The sequence below is a fragment of the Bidens hawaiensis genome, unplaced genomic scaffold (assembly GCF_021521415.1).
Source record: "Bidens hawaiensis isolate Kalapana, Puna unplaced genomic scaffold, B.hawaiensis_p1.1 tig00032089_1, whole genome shotgun sequence".
NCBI classification, from domain to species: Eukaryota; Viridiplantae; Streptophyta; class Magnoliopsida; order Asterales; family Asteraceae; genus Bidens; species Bidens hawaiensis.
The window spans coordinates 137817-140812 of record NW_027495440.1 but is presented as its reverse complement, the minus strand read 5'-3'; positions in this window follow the sequence as shown (position 1 = coordinate 140812).

The following is a 2996-nucleotide window of genomic DNA, read 5'->3' as shown; positions in this document are numbered from 1 at the left end:
TTTGTTAAAACCATGGGTTATCAAGGGAATATACACGATGGACAATTTCAGAAGGGGATGTTCCCAAATATTTACAAGTTTTTGATCCATCACATCATACATGGATTTGCTCCAAGAAAGGGATCATGGACCCTTATGAGCACGGATTTAGCCAATGCCACTATTGTGGTGCTATTTGATCAAACATTCAATTTCTCAAGAATGATCTTTGAAGGAATGGTTCAGAATATGAAAACAACAAACAAGCAGAAGTTTTTGGCTTATCCCAGGTTCTTACAGATCGTATTCAATCAAGAGTTGGAGGGACTACCAACTACTGGAACCACCCATGTACTGCAGAACCCTGACACATTCAAGAGAATAGAGAATCTGGCTAGTTCAAGCAGATTTAACCCTGAAGAGGTGTACGAAGACTTGCCATGGTTGATTGTTGAGGACATTGTCATTCCTCACTTACATGAGTTATTGTCTGAGGATGCAGAGGATGAGGAGAGTAGTGATGATGAAGGAGATGATGGAGAAGATGATTATGATAATGATGGGGATGATAATGATGATGATGGTGATATAGAAGGGGGTGATGCAAACTTTGAAGACATTGTACAACCTCAGGGGGAGTATCAGATTATACCAACACCACCATCCACACCATTTGGCACTCCACCACAAACACCACCCTACCCACCATCATACATTGACCAAACTTACCAAACCCCACCACAAACATCACCTTCCTCTCCAACTCCAAATGACCAAACCACACAATCTCCACCCACTCACACACCCATCTTAACCCTAAGCCAAACTGAACCTTTACACCAAACACCACCTCAAACCACAACCCAAACCCCACCTCACACCACAACCCAATCCCCACTCCAGACCCAAACCTCAAATCCAATACCAGAACCATTCCACACTTCACCATCCAACACCCCTCCCTTAAATGCCTTCCTACTACAAAGAAACTTCAACCTTATTTGCCAAAAAACTGATCTGAAAGGAGAAAATTCTGAATTGAGAAAAGAAAATGAGGAGTTGAAGGCTCAGTTTTCTATTGCTCAGAAACGAATTCAAACCCTAGAGCTGGAGGTTGAGAAGACCTCAGCTGCCCCAAAGAAGGGGGAGAATATCATTGAGCCAACTGGTGCTGCTGAAAATATTGATGAGGTGATGGTGGATGAAGGTGTTAAGTCAAATAATGATGATGGTTTGACATGTATTCTTAATGCATATGATGAAAGTGAGGAAGAGGACAGTGGTCCAAGATTGATTTTAGAAGATGATTATGAGGCTGATGAGTCTGAAGGAGATGAGCAGAACTATGATGTTAATAATGAAATGATAAATGTTGTGAATAGAGATAGAGATGATGATGAGGTGAGAAGTGAAAAGAAGAACAGAGCAGCTAACGTCACACTTCAATGGAACAGTTCTGCTTACGTCATTGTTCTTCTTAAGATCTTCAATCAGCAACAAGTTCTTTACCCAAACCAGCAATCAACAAGCTCTGATACCACTTGTCGGTCCCGATTAGTCACTCAATACTCACAACAATGTCATAACCCACACATTAAATGTGTCGACAAGAGCGTTAATGACGGATTGCTATATAAGGAAAGATTCTTGTTTGTTAACGGCGGAATCAGAAACAAACAAGTTTGTTTCTAAAGAGATTAATAAAAGTAACAGACACGAAAAATAACTCAAAAGATTTAAATTTATATAAATTGATTCATACAAGTGTTAATCGATTAGGTTTCTTGTCGGGAATGTATTTTCAGTAGTAACCTAGGACAACCATCACACTCAATCAGGAATATTTGTTCTTATCTGAAAAGTGTAAAGTGGCAAATCCGTGGGAGCCGTGCCCTAAAATATTCCTTTTATAGGCCTGCCATCTCCTGACAGCTGTCATTCCTTCTATAAACACTAATGATTGGTACATATTAAAATTACATACTCAAAACTATACTAAGTGTAAAAACAGGTCTTCCGGGTAGACTTTGTAAAACTAGTCTTCTCCGAATACGCTTTGTGCCATTTTGTTCTTTACGAGTAGACCTGGTAACCTTGAAGTGTGCTCGGGAACAGTTCTCCGGGTAGACTTTACTTGAGTATTTTCCTGAAAATAACTCACCAAGCAGACTTCAATCTTCTTGACCATAGCAAACTTTGCTCGATATGGTCCTACGAGCAAACTAGTTCTTCTGAGGTCCATTCAACTCTTTGCTAGTGAATAACTTATTAGCAAAGCAATGTGTGCTTGGTGACACTATAGCTTGCTCGGAGTTGAACCTTGCCCGATGAGTCAGATAATTCATTAACTTCCATCAAGCATGCTCGGACCACTGTTTATTAATGAATACCTTGCTAGATCTTCCAAGTACTTGGCTTCAAAAGCTTGGTTTTACCAAGGGTTTGCTAGTAAGAAAACTGTGCTCGGTAATGTAGAACACCCTTGCTAGACATAGTGAACCCTGCTCGGATATACACTAAAGAATAATTCGTGAAGATAACTCTGCGCGATAGACAAAATATCATACCCCGCCAAGTAAAACCCTGCTCGGATGTCCAAGTGTGCTCGGATCAATACTTAGCGATTTCTGAGGAGGTTGAGAAAATTCCAATCTTACATATACTTCATTTTAGGACAAATCTTTGACTCAACATAATAATTATTAGATATATATTTTAAAAAAATATATAAATGGTAGGCTCGTTTAGGCTCGCGAGCCGGCTCGAGCTCGATAAGTGAAGCTCGGACTCAGGCTCGTTTTTTAAACGAGCTTACTTTTAGGCTCGAGCTCGGGCTCGGGCTCGTTTATTAAACGAGCTTACTTTTTGTCAACAGGTGAGACGCATTCGATGTGATAATGGTACGGAGTTTAAAAATACTATATTGGACTTCTTTTGTATTCAAAAGGGAATCCATCGAGCTATAGTGCTCCATATGTACCACAACAGAATGGTGTGGCTGAACGGAAGAACCGAAC